Source organism: Pezoporus flaviventris, unplaced genomic scaffold (assembly GCF_033815535.1).
Source record: "Pezoporus flaviventris isolate CSIRO_AGI_PZ_B2104156 unplaced genomic scaffold, CSIRO_AGI_Pfla_v1 ptg000079l, whole genome shotgun sequence".
Classification (NCBI taxonomy): domain Eukaryota; kingdom Metazoa; phylum Chordata; class Aves; order Psittaciformes; family Psittacidae; genus Pezoporus; species Pezoporus flaviventris.
In genome coordinates, this window is record NW_026892627.1 from 1,767,459 (window position 1) to 1,787,853 (window position 20,395).

A 20,395-nucleotide genomic window follows, 5' to 3' on the forward strand; every position below is an offset into this window, starting at 1 on the left:
ATGAGGCTTATATCTCACTTGAGCTTTCAGAGGTGCCTTCCAAGCCTGTGACATCCCCCATCTTTACCAAACAGAGAAATTTGTCTCTCTCCTTTCCATAGGAGCAACTGCCATCATGGCAGATTTCTAGATTATTCCTTTAGGTCATGTTAACTTGATGATTATCTTTTTTGGGATAACAGTGGACAGAGATAGATAGAGTGCTCCCTATCAATGCTTAACACTGTCTTGAGGAGTACTCAAGTTTTCTTCTGAGCTTTATACCCTTCTTTCACATATACATTACTTGTGCTGTGCCCAAATAATACCAAAAATTGACAAGTAATATATCCATAATAATCTGTGTTTAAAATTCTTTGGGCATATGGTGGGACTATTTGGATGAAGTTACAGGGTATCTGCCAGATGAGTTAATAGAAATGGCTGAGAATTAAGTGTCTCAGTCTGCACTAGACAGCTATGGCTTTCTCTATAATCACCTGACAGGAACAGAGTTCAGAGTGATGGTTATCACTTATTTTAGATGTCTGCTTTAGGATGGTACTAATTTCCCCCCATATTTTCCTTCAGGAACCCTGAAGCCCACCTTAAACATCTAAGAATTCCTTATCTGATATTATCCCCTTTTGCCTTTTACCTTGTTTGTTGGAATTAAAGTTTTGGGCTACAATAGTCTGTTATTTTAGCAGAACATAATCCTGATCTTGCTTGATACTCTGCCAAGAATGACAGTCAATAGCAGCTGAAATTCGTAGGAATAGATGGCATAATTATTTTCAGAGGTCTTATCAAACTATTGTTTCAGTGTCCATTGGCTAAGAACCCTTCATCAGATAATAATTGAAATAGTTTGAACTGATAGATGAAGATAACACTGCAAAATGCAAGGTTAGGACTCAAGCAGTGGGGCTTCTGAGCGTCTTGTATATGAGCCTTGGATTTGAAGTGGAGTTGTGTTTCTCTGCCATCTAGACTGAAATAACATATGGAGATGTCTTTCCTAACTTCAGGAATGTAACAGATTCACGCCTAATTCAGTGCAAAGTTTGTCTTCCCTCATAGTTTTAGATATTCTACTATATACCACTTAGCTCCCATCTCTTTGTCCAGAAGGGCACAAGCCTCCTGCAGCTCCTGTGTCCCCTCTGAAGCCTTATCTGGGTACCATAAATAATTTAGGGCATCTCAGTTTTCAGTAGAGCTTATGTTTATGACTAAATCCCACCTAATGTGTCTTAAAATGCAGGCTAAATTATGCCATATCAAAAATATCGCTGTCTATGTATAACCTAGGTTCCTAGCTCCCAATATACCTGATGGAGATCTAATCAGTTGGTGGAGTTTAGAGGGCAATTTATTTTACCCTACAGCAGACAGCCCCTGACTTAGCTATAGCTCTCTATAGGCTCTGTTACTGTACTGGCTGTTTTCCCAAAAATCCTTTTTCAAGCCACTGGCTTTATCTTACCCAATATTAAACATCTCCAGTGTGTCTGTCTCGATACTACAGATCACTACACAAGCTGTGTATGAGTGTCCTACCTTCTTTTACAGTTAAAAAAGAGAAAAAGACAAACTGTCTCTCTTTATTTTAGACTTTGACTTCAGGATGAAGAATCACTCTCCACACAGTGACATTAATTGGACACCCAATGACTGGCTCATACGGACACATCTACACTAAACTATAGGCTTAAGGAGTGAGAGGAGATGGCTGTAGCCCTGTATGCATTACACTCTGGATCTATTACACTCTGGGTGTATTGCACCCCCTTAGCATGCTGTTGGGTGAAGCTGATGAGGTTTAACACTTCAGCTCCTAACAACAAAACTGGTGTGCAGTAACCTGTTAAACTGGTAGATCCTGTGTCACTCATGTTCCCTGCTGCACGGTGTAGGCTTTTGCAACCTGTTACATGAGTTGCATTTGTGCAAAATATCCATGTGGTGGAATAGCATTGCTCTCTAAGAAAGTGTCTGCCTAGTGATGTTGAAAGATATTTGCATTTTGCAATGGTGCTGAAAAGATGCCAAAAGGATGATTTGACTATGGAGGAATTTTAATTTGTTTTTTGGTTCTTCTTTGTTTGCTTAAGGTGGTTGTTTTTGGAAATGTAGGCTTTGAGGAAAAAACCTGCCTGGAATTCAGTTGCAAACAGGAAAACCAGGATGGGGAAAGTGAGAAGTTGTTCACATGGATGTTAGAAATGTTGCTTTTAGAGACCATTCCCGGGGAATTAAAAATGACCACAAGCCATGGGAACCAGTTCAGCTTGGGAAGCTAACACTCCCTTCAGAGCCTTTCAAACATGAAAACAGAGCCTTAAACCCAAGAGTGCTCAAGAGTGATGATTGAAAGACTGTCTTGGAGGATCGGTACGGCCACAGGATGGTGCAATGTGCTCAGGAAGCCAGGTCTGTATTCTCTGAGGTGTGACTAGCCAATATCAGCCTAGGAGCCATGGACAGATGTATATGCTCTAATTTCTCCTTCTGGAAGGCAAGAATAATATAATAATGTCCTATTTAAAAGCAACAGAAATTGCAGCAAGCTCCTGCTGTTAAAGTGTGTGTCTTTGAGTGGTTCAGCCCCATCCTGAGAACCTCTTGCAGGTTTGACCCACACTACAAGTCCCTGAAGGCAAAAATAGTTTTGTCACCAAACTGAAGTCACTCTTCACAGTACCAACAACACAGAAGCTTCAGTGTAGTCAAGGAGATACAACAGTTCTTACGCTGGAGATGAATGAGAAAAAAGACTGCCACAGAGCACGCAGGAATGCACACAGGTCACGCTATGTACAGCTGTGCTCTACACAAGACATCTGCAGGCCAATTCAAAGACTTCTGTCCCAGTAAAAACCTGTATGCTGGGGGTAGCTGGTTGGCTGTGTAAGGCCATCCAGTTACCTAAATGTGGGGCTCTCTGGTAGACGAAGGGACAGTGGATTAGTCTGGAAACTCCTTAGTTAGGGAATTCTTTAATAGGGAACTCTTTAAGACTTACCTACAAGGTCTGCTCTCCACTTCTATACACCCACAGTGTCTCTGTGTCACTGATGCATCTATTTGTTTTGTTTGTTTGATTCACAGGTGCTTCAAAAGAAAGGAGGAAGAAAGAGTTCATCTCATTGTATAAGAGTACAGCACATTGCTCATGGCTAAAAGCACTGAGGTCTAATCTTGACAGTACAACCTCCAGTGTAATAAAGACAAACTGGTAGGATGCGGCTCTTTCTTAGGAAGGATGCCTGATATTTGTAAGTCTGGTTGACCTCCTGCAAGCAAGGAAGGCAGCTAATAGCAAAGCTGATCTTCTCTTCCTCTGGTCTTTGAGCCCGCAGCAAGCTGATGAGGAAAGCAGAAATGAAAATGATAACTGATCATTCACTTGTGCACAGTGAGTCCTGAACTGCAGAACTCCTGAACCAGGCTCCCCTTCTTGGAAAGGCATTTATCTTCTGCTTGCTCCTCCAGCCTGCTGTCACTGCCATTGGAAGGCAACAGTAAAATAAGTATGCAGGAGGACAAACTGCCATGCTGAACAGACTCCTACAGTCAGTGACAGGATTTTGCCTGTAAGGAGAGTAGAGGGCTGAATCAGTAGGAAGAGATAAACTTCTCAACTTTGCTGCTGATACTCAAGAAGGTTACCTCACCCTAGGGAAGTTTAAATAAACAAATGGTGTCTATCTAGGGCCTCAGTAAGATCAACAGTTAGTTATTCATAGACTGCTCTTCCCAAAAGAGCATCATAAAAGCAGATTAAGCTAAGCCAGTCACCAGACAGCAAAAACTGTTCCATGTTTGGCTTCTGCATCTTCCGCAACCAGAAGGCAGCCACCCTTTTGGTGCAAGTTCTGATGCACCAAATCACCTGTAATTTTGATCCACAGATGGACCACATCCAGGACAGTTAGGGAAGGGTGAAAGCATGATGCTGTAATAATGACAAGTTGGAAGAGTTTCCTGGGGACCTCCTGCTCCTGAGACCTCCATGACTTGACACACTCTCCAGCCCCCTCACTGTGCTGCTACCCCATCAGATGAACTGTGGTGGGCCCTCACTCATCACATCACCACAAATGCAACTTGTGAGTTTCTCCATACCCTGGGAAAAAGTAGGGCTGTGCCCCATAAGTCTCCTGTTGACAGCCCACCACAGAAGCACAGGCAAACAGGTAGTCTGGAGCAGTGTTGCTGAAAAATGAGATGTTCTAGTGGGGAAAACCCACTACATCCTGTCAAGTGACATTAGGATGGTTGACATTGATGGTGAAAGAATATGAACTCACCCTGGAATTGGGGGGAAAAAACCCTAAAACATTCTAACAAACTCATGAACTAATGAGTCTCCTTTTATTATTAAGCACCTGGGAATGGTGGATCTCAATGTTGTGCATTTCAAAACTACATCTAGACACATAAACTAAACCATAATTTAAAATTTCCCTTGGTACAAAAACATGTCCTAGGCAGACCCTGGGGAATTAGTGTGATTCAGGGACCATATGCAGGAGGTAGTTGACATGTGACTGCTCTGTTTTGGGACACAAGTTGTTCCACACCAGGTGTTTTCTGGGACACAAAATGGTGGCTCTGATTTGCCTGTCTCTGTGGTAAAGGGAAGTTCTCAGAGCTCTTAATTCAGTTAAGTACAGCATAAGAGGCCTTGAGCATGACAGAGAAGGAGCAGTTTAAACAAGGCTATGGGTGTCTAGGACCCAAATAAAACTAGGAAGCAGAAAGAGAGATAAAGCTATACTTGAAGGTAGCTACTGAGGATTTGCTGTCAAAACGGAAGGATGCATCAAACTGCGACATGTTGCCATCTGTGCCTGCTCTAGCGGTATTCATACTTTCATTCAGGGCAGGGGTGGAAGAGGGAAGAGGGAAAGATCTTATTATATTTGCAGATGACACAAAGCTGCTCTGGACTGCAAGGTATGTTCCAAAACAGGATTAAAATTCAAATTACCATGGTACATTGGAGAATAGCCTGTAATAATAATAATAATAATAATAGTAAATGCCCAATGGGATGTAATTTAGGGGAACTTTTTTTTCTTTTTCAATTTCATCTGAAGCAAAATGCAGAAATATAAAGGAAGGTGGTAAGTTCAAAACAAACAAAAAAAAAAGGTGTTTTCTTCTAGCTGGGTATGAATATGGGTTCACTATATGTACAGAGAGAGTGTGTAATTCCCTGTCAGTGGGTTTTTTAGACACAGAAAGTTTTCACGAATTCATGGGGAAGCTAAACAAATCAGTGCAAGAGAAAACCATTAAGAGGTACAAACTGCACAGAAATCATGTCCAGCTTAAGAAGTCCCGAAGGCAGAAATTGTTATAGACTGTGAAAGTATGTGATGGAAGCATTGCCATACACTCACTGCATTCTTACACTCATTTGGTATTTGCAACTTTATGAAATGGGATATTGTGTTAGGTGGATGTTTGGTCTGACCCATTTGGCTGTTTTTATGTCCTGAACCCCCAACAGGCTCTGAGCCGCAGAGCAAGGTCTTCAGCTTGTCAGTTAATTTATTCTAGCTCACCTGCAACCCACAGCACCCAGCAGGAGACAAGTCCATTTATAAGCTGACAAGTTTCAAACAGGATTTGTTTAGCAGCTGTTAAATGGTAGAAGATACTCAGATGATTTTTAGTCATGAATGGAGACATTTTTTTTGAAGAACCTGGAGTTCATCTGCCTGCATCTGTTTATCCCTCTTTTCCTCTGGCAACTCAGCACCTGTCTCCAACCCAGGACATTTGACTGGCAGGTTGAGTTCAGCCCTCACTCAGGTATACCAGAAAAAGTGTATGTTTTTCCACATCCAGCTGTGTGGAGATAGATAGCACATAAACCCCCAAAATAGTTGCTCTCTTCAATCCAATATAAGGATATCCAATATAAGGATAATCAAATATTGAAGAAACTCAACACTAAGAGCAGTGCTCTGAAAAATCCTGTGACCACTGCTTAGAGGAAGTTTCCTGGCCTTATGGAGAGAGGATGAAACATGGGGCATAGTCCGTTTTGCTAGTTAAAGTCCTGAAAGTTAATATACTAAACCAAGGAGCAGACAATGGTTTCTTTCTATCATGTCTGCTGAAGGGATGGAAAGGACTGTGCAGATATAAACTATCACAGGAAGATAAAAGAGATAAACACTGATTGTGCCCTCTTGGGACACAAATCATATTCTCCTTCTCTCCATGGATGCAGCACCTAGTGATAAGCTTTCCTTCCAAAAGCAAGATAAAATGACCCAAATAAAATGGCCCAAACTCAGATACATGGTGGCAGTGGTAATAGTGGCACCGGTAATAGTGGCACCTGGCTTTTCTGGGGAGGTTGGGTCATGCAGCTACAGATCCATCAATAAAAATGTACGTTTGTCCCATTCCCTCTACTTTTCTCATACTCTTTTTCTTCACTCTGTCCCTTCTATCATTTCCTTCCTTGTTCTGAGAAGAAGATGAGCATCATCTCAAGAGGAAGTATTTTGGGAAGTCAATATAAAAGGCAAATGAGCCTGCTTGCGCACACTTGACCAGAAAGCAGGGGCTTCCCTGGCCTTTCAGCAAACCTTCCTCTGGTTTTGCTTTCAGGATTAGTTTTGGCAGCTGCAATGTTTTTGTTCTTCATAAATCAGGCAGAGAGTTGTAACAGACCTTCGCTGCCCACGTGTCCTCAACCATCAGCTGAATGTAGTAACTACACCTGGGAACACAAATCCTGACCTTCAGATGCCACTGATTGATAGCTATTCAGGGAGCAAAACAATGTAAGAACAGAGGTGTATCAGGAAAAAAAAAAATGTTAGCACTTCTTCTGTGCCAGATAACACTGCACTGCAGCTGAAATCAATAGCTCTCCACCAGTTCATGTTGAAAGGAGATCTGACCATACCAAACACATCTTGCCTATTGTGTCTGGCTTGAGGCTCAGATAAAGACCTTGCAGTTGCTCCAGGAGAGTGGGAAACAAATTGTGTACATTCCTACCCTTAGAGACAGGCTGAGCTTTTTGGTGGTGTTAATCTTGGCTGGCAATAAATCTGTCACTAGGATATAACTTATCAATAGTATAAAATAGCGACAGTGTGAGCCAGGAGTGCTGAGAGGAGCTGGGTGTCATTCCCTCTGTGTTTGCTCTTCTTTCTCTCCTTGCCTTTTAGGCTGTTGGTTCTAGAGAAACTAGAAAGTATAATTTCGAGTTTCAGAGCTGGAGGCCTGGACTCAGGCATGGTGATGTTTGCCCAGCAGAAGGACCTCTAGACTATCAAAAGGGCATCTGCAGCTCCAGCAGTGCTGAGTGAGCTACTCTGTTCGATGCTCACATTTCAGCTTTCTGCTTCCTGCCCAGAGCAGGAAGCACCTTTCAGACTCATTGGGTTGCTGCTATCAAAAAGGGCATGTGTACTTTTGGAAAACACAGTTCATTTGCCCAGGTGCTCAGGTCACCATACCCTAGTAGATATGAACAGAAAGCAAGGAAGTTACCAAAACATAAAAGAACAAAAGTGGATTGAGACCAGCATCTTCTAAGGATGTGAAATGGACTGCATCCCTAGTGAGTGTCCCATATGGAGCTCTGGAGTTCATAGCATAGAGTGCACAGAGTGGCATGTAGACCACTTAATTCTACCGTAATTAGCTATGTGCAAAATTCAATTTGTGATGACTGTTCCACCAAAGTCCAAAGAATGTCTCACACATTTTCCCACATCTTAAATGCAAGGAATGATGCCAATATCCAGGGCCTGCACAGCTAAAATCCAGTGTGATGTGTCCAGAGATGAGAGAAGATGAGACTGAAAGCACTGCCTATGTGTCCTGGGTTCAGCAGTAGCAGTCATTTTTCTTTTTCTTGGTAGCTGGTGCAGTGCTGTGTTTTAACTTTCGGCTTGGGAACAGAGCTGATAACAATGATGTTTTGGTTTGGCCAAGGACTTTGTGAGCCTCATGCTCTGCCAGGGAGGAGGGGAAGCCAGGAGGAAGCAGAGACAGGACACCTGACCCAAACTGACCAAAGAGGTATTCCATACCCACAGCACATCATGCCCAGGATGTAACTGAGAGTTACTCGGGAGGGCTGGGACTGCAGGGTTGGAGGAGGTATTGGTCAGAGCTTGGTCGGGCTGAGGGGGCAAGTTATCGGTCGGCTGGTGGTGGGATGTTGTATTCTCTTCCCTTGTTATTTCCTTTGTCATTGTTATTATTGGTGGTAGCAGTAATGATTTGTGTTATACCTTAGTTACTAAACTGTTCTTATCTCAACCCATGGGAGTTGCATTCTTTTCAATTCTCCTCTCCGTCCCTCCATGAGTAAGGGGAGGGAAAGAAAGGGGGGAGTGAGTGAACAAGTTGCCTGACTGGGTTTAAACCATGACAGTTCTTCTTGGCCAGATCTTCCTCCTCTGCTTCCTCCTGGTGCACTGGACGGCTAGCTAAGTCAGTAGAGCGCCCAACGTGGGGCTCGAACCCATGACCCTGAGATTAAGAGTCTCATGCTCTGAAATTCTACCTGTAACCAACTATGTGCAAAAGTCCCATTGCCTTTGCATTGAATTGTATATGCTTAGGTGCTGGGTAGTGTATTTGTTATGCAATAGTCACTATGCAGTTTACCTAAACTGAGTGAAGAAGAGCTTTATTGTGTTCTGTTAACTCAAATGATTTAAGTAATCATACTTGATGTTGGAGACTGCAGGATGGCTTAGGAATGCATAATGGGCTTTAGACTCTTCTCTCTCTTTTTAGACTCCTTTTTTAAAACAGCTTAAACAGGAAGAATTATCTGAAAGGATTAAAAAAAAATTACTGTTTTCTTCCCTCTTGCAAATTTAAATAAAGTCTTGGAAATGTGTCACATTTATGTAATTGGAAAAGTTGTTATTACAATTTTCAGCTCAAACTAGGGCATATTATTATAATGAAATCTTGGTATTTTTGTAAAAATAATAATGACATAATAGTAAAATTCACAAATTATGAAAAAAGGAATACAGTGGATCATGAAAAATGAAGAATTTTGAGATTTCATTTTTAAATTCCCTCTTAAAGCAGTATTTCTGGTGTGTGCTAAGCTGTTGTTATTCTTTCTATTCATACAGTCATAGAGCTTCTAAGAATCCTGCCAGTCTAGAGCCCTATTGCTCTAGGTGTTTTGTCATTTAAAACCATGATTTTTTGCTCAATAGTATTTTGTCTGTGCAAAGCGACATACACTTTCCATATATTGTTTCATGTATGCAGGCTGTATACAAGGGAGAGTTCTGTTCCTCTAAAGTAAGAGAAAAAGAGATATTAAAATAATAAATCACTTCAAATAATAATGTTCCTTATCTCCCTAGTTCTCTATAGGCATGAATTTCCTGCTCTGCTTCCTACCACACATTAGAAAGTCATGTGTATAAAGGGAGTAAGAAAGCCAGAATTTATTCTTGATAGGATCCTATTCTATCATCCTTTAAACAAACATTTTGTACTTGGTGTAAGGTTGAGTTGCAAATCTGCCTTTACAAGGGCTCAGTTGCTCCAGTTTTAGTTTTATTATACTGAAGTAGAAACTGAAGGTGTAACATGGCTAAAATGTTCCTCTAGGTTGTTCACTACAATGCTATAAGAATTAAAATTCCCTGAGGAGCACATACTTCATCTGTGATGGATGCCAGAGAGAAATTTTAGGATCCCTCTGTGACTTGAACTTGAGTAAATTAAATTCATTGGGTACCTTTTCCCCTTAGAGACAGAAAGTTGTTTTTTTAGCTTAATGTGGTAGTAAAGACAGAGGTTCACTTCATCTCTCCCTGAAATGTGGTCACTTCTGCAGTGGAAGTTATACCTGCTAGCAGTGTTATAAAACCTCTTACCTATGAATGAAAGATATGACCATGCCTGCTGGCTAGCTGCACCTTTTAAAAGTTTGCATAGTTTGACTTTGCCAGAATCTGAGGGGAAAAATGGTGAAATCAGAAAAACTGGAGCAAACTGATGAAATTCTGCCCAAAGCAGATCATGCCTGCCCTGCAGTCCCCAAAGGAGCTAAACCCAACCCAGTCAGTAGCCCAGTGCTGAAAATCCCTAATCCCAGTCGTTAATTTAGAAAAGTCTGAAAAGGGACAGTCAACAAACTGTAATAATTAGTGAACTTCTTATCTGGTCTAGAAGATTTTGGATTTTAACTTTGTACTGCCATGTCTATTCTCCTTTTGGAAACTGGAAAGCTGAATAATATTTTCTGAAACACAGTTCTGGACCTCAGCTGTGGACTTCGAGCCTTTTTGGGATGGTGCTAGTTTCTTGTTTTGTCGGTACAACACCCTGAGCAGTTAATGACTGGGGCTCTGAAGAAGTAATACAACATATATACTTTTCTTTTTACTGTTATGTGCCTTATTGGCATTATTATTAGGCTGAATTCATTCTTTGAAGAAGCATTTGAAAACCTCCAGCAAAAGTTTCCACCAGGACTTGTTGACATTTGAGTGTTTTGCGTCAAATTCCAAAATGGCACAGAGTTGTTATGATCTGAAAGGGAGAGGGGGAATCTGCAAAGGAGCCTGCAGGTCCCACTGATTCTCTGAATCTGTACAAGTCAGGGAATTGAGTGATTAAACAAACTTCACAGGTTATGGCAGTGTGAAGTTTGCTTAATAAAGCAGACATAGTAGCACCCCTGGGCAAAGGAGGAGCACCTGTGCGTTGCTTTCCAAGCAGGGGATTACTCGGGAGGTACAGGAGCTGGCAGGCAACTGGCTGATATATGTGAGCTGCCCTCTGATTTACCTTTTTCCTGGGCCAACTCTTTCCTGGCTGGATGCAGGATGCCTCACTACAATTTTTTTTTCTGGCCTATAAGATAAGCAAGGCCAATCTGAATGAGGAATTTCATTGGGGGCCTCCAAGGAACACCTATCTGCTGGAGAAAACTGTTCCAGCGATGCAAGAAATGGCAAATTTCCCTCTGAGTCAGAGTGGGATTGGTCCAGCTGGCCAGGAGGAGGGAGGTCGGAGCTACAGAGCAGGTACCAGCAGAGACACCAGGGCATTTCCTATTCAATCAGGTTTCTGCTTCAAGAAGGGGTGCCAATGCCTTGTCCAACCCACATACCAAAATGTGCAGCAGATGTCAATGTACCCTTACTATTGCCAAACAAGTCTTCTTCTCTGTCATCTTAGCATAATGTTCTGGGTTCAGCAGTAGCAGTCATTTTTCTCCTTCTTAGTAGCTGGTGCAGTGCTGTGTTTTTGACTTTCAGCCTGGGAACAGCGCTGATAACACCGATGGTTTTAGTTGCTGCTCAGCAACATTTACTCTGACCAAGGACTTTCTGAGTCTCATGCTCTGCCAGGGAGGAGGGGAAGCCGGGAGGAAGCAGAGACAGGACACCTGACCCAAACTAGCCAAAGAGGTATTCCTCTATACCATAGCACGTCATGCCCAGTATATAAACTGGGGGCAGTTGCAGTTATCTGGAAGGGTTAGATCACTGCTCTGTCGGGCTGGGTATCAGTCAGCGGGTGGTGAGCAGTTGTATTCTCTTGTTATTTCCCTTATCATTATTATTATTGGTGGTAGCAGCAGTGATCTGTGTTATACCTTAGTTACTGGACTGTTCTGATCTCAACCTGTAGGAGGTTACATTCTTTTGATTCTCCTCCCCATGCCTCTGGGAGAGGGGGGAGGAAGGGGGGGGAGGGAGTGAGTGAACAGCTGTGTGGTACTGAGTTGTCGTCTGGGTTTAAACCACAACATATATGATATATATATATATATAAAAATTTAAATAATTTCACTCCAAGCAACTGGTAGGACAGAATATATAAGGTCAGATTCTTCTCACCTAACTTCAGACTCTTAATTAAGGCAGTTAATTGCTTTCTCCCCAGAAACAGGAAAAAGGGGGAGAAAAAGAACTCTAGATTTCAATGCCAGTTCTGAAATCTTCATTGATTAGGGTGCTGTTCAATAACCTCATTTTTTCTATTCCAAGTCTAAGGTTGTGGGATGAGTTAAGACACCTAGGTCCAATTATAATTCAATTCTGTGGTTGATTGACCCTATTGATTCAGCAAAAGCTCTCATGTTTAACTTTAGTCATCTTATTCTCTTCGCTATTTTCTGGAAAAAACACAGTTTCATTGTACATTATTTGTCCTAATTTTTTGGAAGGGTTCAATAAACTGAGTTCTTACGCTATCAGAATTGGATAATCTGTACAACCTGGATTAAACTGTGCTTTTGTCTAGTGTGATGTAATAATTGCATATATAATAATGTAGAAAATGAAGTTCCAGGCATTTAGTTTCTTCTTTCAAGTTCTTATGGACTTTGGCAAAATAAATCACAGACAGAGCAGAGCAGTGGAAGTTCTCTCATTAGACATGTGCATGCACAGGGATTTTCAGAGCTATCTGACTGAGAAAGAAGTGGAGGGAAACCTGGACTTCAACCCTTGACATGGGTTGATCTTGAAGACCTAATGGTAAAGAGTTTTTTCATGAAAGAATGAAGGAGGCTTATGAAAATTTACTATATTGGAGCCTAGAAGTATAAATGGTATCTAGCCCACACTATAGGATATTTCAGCTTCGTTAACAGTTCTACCAAGGCTCCTAAAGCTGTCATGGAAGAGAAAGACAGGGAGGAATCAACACACATAATCCATGGGAAATTCCCAACCCACTACAAAGATCATACAATTTCCACATGTGAGAAACAATACCCACTCATTTTTCCCACATATATCCTCTCTCTTCCGTGCATCCTGAGTCCTCAGAGTAAGAATCTGTTCTTATTCCAGCAGCAAGACAAATACCTTGTTGCATGAGAAGAATAGCAAGAAGGATCCCTAAATGATGTTGAGAAGGTAGCATTTCTCAGGCAACATTTCTCTCATCCAAATGGGGACAGGGCACCTGGCTCCCATGGAAATGTGTTAAATACTCCTGGGGAGCGATGATCTGTGTTCCCAGAGGACACCACATCAATCTCCACTGTTTGCACACAATGTCTGACAGAGAAAATGAAAGATTATTTGACAGCAGTGCATGATACTTTTCTCAGTATTCTGTCCCAAAGAACAGCAAATCAAGGGGATCATTCTTTTAGGCACTATGGTACATCACCTGGTATCCAAAGCTCTCCCAGTTCAAGAGTTTTCAACTATAGAGTCAGGATGGCTTTGCAGAGGGCAGGATCAGTAAAATATCTTCTACACAGCTGCAGTTCCCAAATTTTACTTAATTTTTTTTTTTACAAAATTAACAGGGATCCTTCAGGCCCAAAGTCTCCAGGGGATACGAGTTCAAAATCTGAAACCTACCTGAAGGTTGGTACACAGTAGAACTGAGTCCATCTCCCATGCTTGTTGCTTTTCTTGAGCCCTGTTATTGCATCCCGGGGTGAGATGTGTGCACGTGTGCATGGCAAACATCTCAAAGGGAGATGGCAAAGGTTGGGAATCCATTTCATAAAATCATAGATCCCTAGAATGGTTTGGGTTGGAAGGGACCTTAAAGATCATCTTATTCTAACCCTTCTGTCATGGATAGAGACACATTACCTTGGGGAACTCCTAATGAGCCAAGTAAGGGGGTGAATAATGTCTTTAAAACACAAGGGATGTGCAGCTTGGAGAAAGGAAAAACAAAACATCAGAACACGGGAAAGGCAGATTATTTCAAACAAAACATTCCCAAGACAATTCTTAATTTATTTTAAATGCCAATTAGAATTGGAGAACAGGAAGAGAGAAGGGAAAAAAAAGGTAAAAAAAATAAATGGAAAAAAGAAAAGAGGAATGTTGATGACGTCTGTTTTTCTGTTTTCCTGTTTGTTATTGATCAGGGTTAAAAAAAAAGAAAAAAAAGCACCACCACCCAGACAGATCAATTTTTATGATTAATAAAAATGGGATGGAAATTTTATATGTTGTCTTGGCTCCTGAACACTTCTCAGCCACATCTGGCACTGCAAGCTCCTTCCAGCCTGTTTGTGTTCACAATGAGAACAGTTTTTACCAGCCCTGTCAACAATTATTGTTACCCCTATGTGGAGGTCAGAGGTTGTCCCTCACTTCAGTCATTAAAAAAGCCTGGGCTTTGAAATGCCTCCCGGGTCATCATTTGTTAGTGTGTGTCTGAGCTGCAGAACAGAATGAGGACAAATACAGAGGAGGCTTGGACCATGACTGCTTCTCTTCAGCAGCAGATGAGAAGATGTGATATGTGGAAAAAGGGTTGCTGCTATAATGGAGTTGAGCCAAAGGTTCCCTGAGGGTGAATGGGAGGGTTGATGCACATCTCACATAGGGTGGCCACAGTGGAATTTGGCCCTCCTGGCAATGCCAAGGATGCAGTAGAAATGAGTCAGTGCCTTTGATTCTGAGACTTTGGCTCCCTTTCATGCATCCCTTTGATGTCAGGGTTTGTTTCTGGAGAGAAGGTATTTTTATGGGCTCTATTCAAATTTGTATGACTTCCTATCAGAGGCCAGGGGATGGGAGATAGAGGGGGAGCAAAAACCCAACTAAGCTCCTGAAGCACAAACCACAAGAACCGCAGGTAAGTCAGATAGCATGTTCTCAGAAACTGAAGTGAAATCACCCAGAAAATTCTTTCTTTAGGCAGTAAAAGGCAGATTCAGCAGCACAGCCAGCCCCTGTCCCAGATCTCTCCAACTTTGTGGAGGCAGGAGGAGGCTTCAGAAACTGGTCATTCCTTTGAATTACCATTGATGATGCAGTTCCTGCAACCCTGTGTAAGATGGGGTTTTGAGTACCTAAGCAATGCAATTTGGTTCAGCATCCCTCCTCATATCACAAAGTTAGATTTGAGCTCTCACCTTGGACCAATAAAGGCAATCAGACCTGATATAGTCCATATGCTAGTATCAGGGAGGAATGAAGCAAGGTGCTGTGATATATCCAAGGTAACAATGAAAATCAGTATCAAGTCAGCAATCAGCCCCAAATGCACCTGATTCCCCATCTGTGATGCACTATTTCAGCTGTTGTCTTCTCTCTGTCTATTCCCCTAGCATCTTCCAACCCCTTGTCATTTCTGACTCCTCTTTTTCCCATTCTCTACATGCTTAGCCAAGGTACAGAACTGCTTGCTTGTTTGCTTGCTTACTTACCTCCCCTACTGCTACCCTTCCCCTCCTGCTGAAATCCCTAGGATTTCAGAATTAGCATTCTCTGTTCCTAACCCATTCACAGCACAGCTGCTCCTAAGCAGAAAGATGTCCTTTATCAGAACCAGGTCTCTTCATCTCTACCAATTTATTCCTCATTTTTATGCCTTATCCAAGGGAATTTGGAGGGTAGGAGGATCAGGGAAGGTCAGCAAGACAGAGCTCTACCACTGACCCTATAGGAGAACTTGAGCACATTGCTTCTGCAGCACAATGCCTCAGTTTCTCTCCTACATGAGAATAGACATAAGACCACCCTGTGTCATATGGCTGTCAAATAACTGCAAGCACAATCACGAGAGAGGGAGAGGTCAGCAGGTGATTCCTGAAACAAGGGACTTGTTTCCAGCTCACAAGGCACAGAGGTTAGAAGTGAGCTCTGGAGATCATTTAGACCAATCCCTTGCTCAGAGTGGGCTGGAGCAGGTTGATCAAGGTCTTGTCCAGTCAACTTTTGAGTGTCTCCAAGGACAGACACTTCTGCTCCAGTGTTTGACCACACTGACAGTAAAAAATCTTTTTCTCATGTTTAAGTGGAATTTTATTGTGTTTCAGTTTGTGCTATGGCCTCTTATACTAAATCAAACCAAAGCTTAAGAAAACTCTATGGTCATGTAAAAAAATTAGTAAATTGTTTCTCAGCATTTAATGCTGTTATGGTATGGTTTTTATGTTGTTATGCTATGATATTTCAAGTCTCTTATGTTCTTTATGAGCATGATTTCAAAGGACATTAATTTTTTTTTGGGGGGGGTGAAATCTTAACTTTTTTAAACCAAAATTTGGGTTAAATGTTTGGGTTTTTTCCAATTAATCTAACACACTAAAAAATCTGCTAAAGTACCCATATCGTACTTTAGCCCTCAGTATCCACTCTGAGCAACATAATAGCTCTTTAGCTTTGGAATTGGTCTTCAAAAACTGAAAAAACACCCTTTTCCTTCCTAAGCTTTCTGCTTTTGAGAATGCTACACAAAATGCTCACACACAGCAGTAGGTTCACTCTCCATGCTTTCTGTGCTTGCAGAGTCAAAAATAAAGTAGTCTCTTTGCTGTTGTTATGGCTATTAAGAATTCATTTGGATTTTTTTTTTTCTTAAGAGTAGTTCCATAAAGGAATATTAAACAGTTCCCAAAAAACCCAGTATCATTATTTGAGTGATTAAAACCCTCCATATTTTCAATTAGTTTGATTTCTGCGCATGGTATGTCAGGGCAGTGCAAAGTAGCTATTTTGTATTACTGTACGTATTTTGCTCCATTTCCTCTGATCTTAATGTTCAAAACTTCTTGCAAACACGCAGGGCAAGTAAAGAAGGGAGATCCTGAGAGAGTCAGGCTGGGAACTCCTGTTTCAGAGTAAGTTTAAGGAGGCAGCGAGGCTCTGCTTCTCATTTATGACTTCATTCCTTCCTTCCTACCAGCCAGCTGCACACCTATCCAAGGAAGAAAACTTTAATGTGTGACAATTTCAGAGAAATGGGGGCTGACAGATGGAGAGAACTCTGCCAGAGTTTTTTCTGAAGACTGACGCATGACAGAAGAATCACAATGAGCCTTTCTAACTCTTAAATCACTGCTAACTAAAATCGCTGCACCCCAACCCCTCTCCTTTCAGAATTTGTGGTGTGTATTCATTTCTCCTGCTTGTCCAGTTGTAATTTTATGCTCAATGTCTTGTATAAAGCTGTTGCTGTTTTCTTATAGCCAATACAAGCAATCTTAAATTACAAGCAATCTTTAATATTTGTGCAGCATTGTACATAGCGGAGTTCTAGGAAATACTGCAACAGAAGTATCAGATCTGAAGTGTACCTGCCTGAGTGGCTTGCCCTTGTTTTAGCTTACCACTGTCTCTTGTGACATGAAAAGCAAGAACACTATGAAAACTAGAAGCAGAGTTAAGTTACAAAGAAAAGATTGGACAAATTTATGGAGGGTTAGTCAGTCAGTGGAAGGAGCACAGGAAAGCTGTGCTCAGGAGCACTTTCACCCTTCCAGCCCTGAGCACTGATTGAGATGAGGTATTCCTCTCCCTTGCTCTGAGATTGTGTATTCCTGACTTCACCCATATGCTGTACTACACCCAGATCATGTCAGCCCATCAGTCATCCAGTTAACAGGGAAGGCCAGGTGTGTTTCTGCAGGGCTGCTAGGACTTGTGCTGAAGATGTTGCCTGCCCAGACAGAAGCTAGTGATGGAGTGAGGATGGAGTTCGTCTGACTTAATGCATGTATCTGAAGTAGTTCAGCCTCCACTGGAGTGGGTCACCTCAGGTCCTCTTGTCAGTTCATTGGGATGCATAGAATACAGTCTAGGGAAGGTTCATTGCCCTTTGGGCTGGTGCTTAAACAAGGCAAGAAGACATGTGCCTTTTAAGCGCCTGTTTCCATCCATTATGAAGAAGTCTGGAATGATTGACTGAGCTGGAGATTTCTATGGTGTATACAGGGGATTAAATGAAATCTCAGGGCGAAAAGGAATCTCTGAGTTTAACATGTGCCTTGCAGCTTCTATTTACCTTTTCAATAACCAGATAACACTGCATGCCCTCATATCCTGATTGATAATGAAATATATCCTTCTGCTGACTCTCTTCCAGCTCCAGATCTGGCTTACTCAATGGTTAGAAAACATCATGGTAGAGATGTAAGCCATCACAGACAGTTATACACACTCACACTCTGCCAACCTTAGCTAGATAGAGATGCTCTGACTCCTGGAAGGGAGTTGGAAAGTCCTTATCAGAATTATACCTGACTGCACAAGAAGAGGAGTTTGTGAGAGCAAATTCCATCGGTCAGAAATAAAAAGGGCCTGAGTTCCTTGACAGTGCCCAGAAGATGAGTAGAGAAAGGAAGCCAAAGCTAAATTGACCTTTGAGTATGCAAAGGCATGAAAAGAAACACAAACTTGGCACCAGGAAAAGTTGCTCAGTCATACATCTTGAAGGACACAGCTGTGCACCCAGTGTGTTATAAATTAACAGTGAGTGAATCTTTTGTCGAAAGGTCAATGTCTTGTCTGTTCTCATCTTTGGTAGCAGCTCAAAGAAAAACCCTATTTGCTGCAATTCTTTACTTCCTTCTCTTCAAGTTATCAGTACATATGACAGCTATTCCCCAGTAACAAATATAAAATTAGTTACAGGTTATTCCAATTTTTAAATTAACATGAAGGCCAGCCCAGCCTATTGCAAATATCATGGTGACTGTTTATTCAGGTGGCGTATCTTGCTTTTCATTGCTCAGACTTCTACTAGATTAAAGCAGCTGTTTGATTTTAGAGCTTTGCAGAGGTTATCACTGTCCTTAAATCCCTGGGTTGATTTTTTTTTTTTTTTTAATAGGAAGAAAGGAATATGTGGACCAGAAGGACGTTGATGATGAGTTTCCATTTTATATAGACAGCCAGGGAACGAGAAGTTAATTAGTGCTAAGTCCAGCCTGTTCCCATCTCCATGTAGCCAAGCAACCCTGGCATCTCTTTACCTTCCTATATTTAGAGTAGGTAAGAGTATGGATATTATCAATCTGAGAAATGATACTTTGATGATAATACCCTGTGTTTACTTACCTGTTGGTCTACCTACCCACCCACTCTTCCACCCTCTGACTGTTCCTCAGTGATTAATGATTTTCCATGGTTCCATTTTTAACTCTGTCATTGTCTGTGTCTATTCTGCTGGTTAAACAGAAGCAGGAAGCAAAGTTTGGCCATAAGACCATGAGGCAGAGACTGGCTGTGTCTACATTACATAGCACTTGGTTATGGGTCTCCTTTGGTTCACATTTTGCTTGTGAATTTAAGACATCTTTGTTCTGCAAGTGTTTTGTTTGCTCAAAATGTCTGATACAGGATGAAGGATTTGCTAAGTCCAGCAGTAGAGTTGTCAGAGGAAAAAAATAGGCTTTGAGCAACCTGGTCTAGTGGAAGGTGTCCCTGCCTGTGGCAGGTGGCTTGAACATACATAATCTTTAAGGTCCCTTCCAACCCAAACCATTTCATGAACCTGATTCTATGGACAAGTTTCCTTTCTTGTAGGATGTGAGAAGAGGACAAAGGAGGGTGTTTGAGGACACAAGGCTTTCCAGGCTAGCACTGAAAGACTGATCAATGTAGTCTTGTTCACTTTGCTTATGGTCTCCAGGACTTGATGTCCTTATATGAACTGTGTCTAGACCTCATTTAGGAGAGGGCTATGGACTAAAATAACACCAGATGGGTGTTTGAGCTATTTTTCTAACTGTTATCAACACAGACATGGTCAGGAGGGCCCTAATTTTCAGGAGATGGGGATGCAGTATTGCATTAAAACCTGATCCTACTGAAAACCTCTTTTAGGCTCCAAACAGAGCAGGCTGCTTCTTTTTAAACCCCTGGCTGGACCTGTCGTTAACCATAACTGTTAGGCAGAAACAAAACTCTCTCAAGTAACCTTTTACTTTTGCAACACAAAATCCTTCTTACTTTTCAGTAACAGGCAAATAAAGCATGTTCTTTTACTTAGCATGGAAGATGTTGAGCCTTGACAGCTCTTGAATTTAAGTGTTTAAAGAGTCTCCAAGCACTGCTCTGCTCTCTGTGCTTCTCTGATCTCTCACAGCCCTCTGGGAGCAAATGGTCCCAGGCAAACGCTTGAGTCTTTGCAGTCTGCTTTGCTTTCAGCTTGAGCAGCAGCCAGGTCAGCTGGCTCTTAACTTCTGCCCTTAAAGCAGGTGTTTACTTCTGCACAGTTAATGGTGATTCACAGCTAGCAAAGTAGTTTATCACTTTCAGCCACAATATAAACTGACCCCTTTCCCCTGGGATTGAACAGGGTCCTATTTCATCCTTGATGTTTCTGTGAGAAGTGTTTGAAGTGATCACTGTTTAATCATAGATGGAATTGGCTCTCGCAACATAGCATACAGAAAAGTGAATATATTTGTCTGTCTAGATTGTGTCATGTTTCCTTGCCTCACTGTGAGAGGAAAAGTAGCAAACGGCTAGTGATGTCATCCCTGCACTATACCTCACAGATTACACCACCTGCCATACTCTACCATAAAACCATCTTTATTTCAGCACAGAGCAAAATGTCATTCTTAGAAAATTCCATTTTTTATTTATTTTTTTTAGTGTATGTTGAAATGTCATCTTTTAGAAACTTAGCATCTGGAAGACTTTCTATTCCACATATA